General features: G+C 36.5%; 1 protein-coding gene across 1 annotated transcript in view; it reads left to right on the forward strand.

The window, feature by feature from the left end:
• LOC119591720 (agrin-like) overlaps window positions 1-394 on the forward strand; it is a 23,384-nt gene that overhangs the window by 16,651 nt on the left and 6,339 nt on the right. The gene's annotated exons all lie outside the window — the stretch shown is intronic.

Raw genomic sequence — 394 nt, forward strand, 5'->3', positions numbered from 1 at the left:
GATGGTGCTTCACTCTCCCAAAAAAAATAAAGCTTTGTATTTGCGTGTTGTGTCGTCCAATTTTTTTTTTTTTTTTCTGAACGAATGCAAGATGAAACATGGCACACCTCAATACGTATTGTCCTTTTCCAGTCAATATGAACCCTTTTCCCTTGTCTCTTTGACTTCATTTTGCTGTCAGATCAGTCGATGTCAGTTTGTTCATGTAGTGCAGTCCACTAATTGCTGAATGCCGCGATTGATGATTATTCTTAACCGATTTCAAATTCCTGCACAATTTAAGAGTAACGATTTTCATTTTTTAAAAATACATGACATCCCTGATCTTGTATTAGTGGATATGCGAGCAGTGGAAACATCCTGTCCCAGGGAAATATATCAAACAAGTATGTAT

This window comes from Penaeus monodon, chromosome 29, assembly GCF_015228065.2.
Source record: "Penaeus monodon isolate SGIC_2016 chromosome 29, NSTDA_Pmon_1, whole genome shotgun sequence".
NCBI lineage: Eukaryota > Metazoa > Arthropoda > Malacostraca > Decapoda > Penaeidae > Penaeus > Penaeus monodon.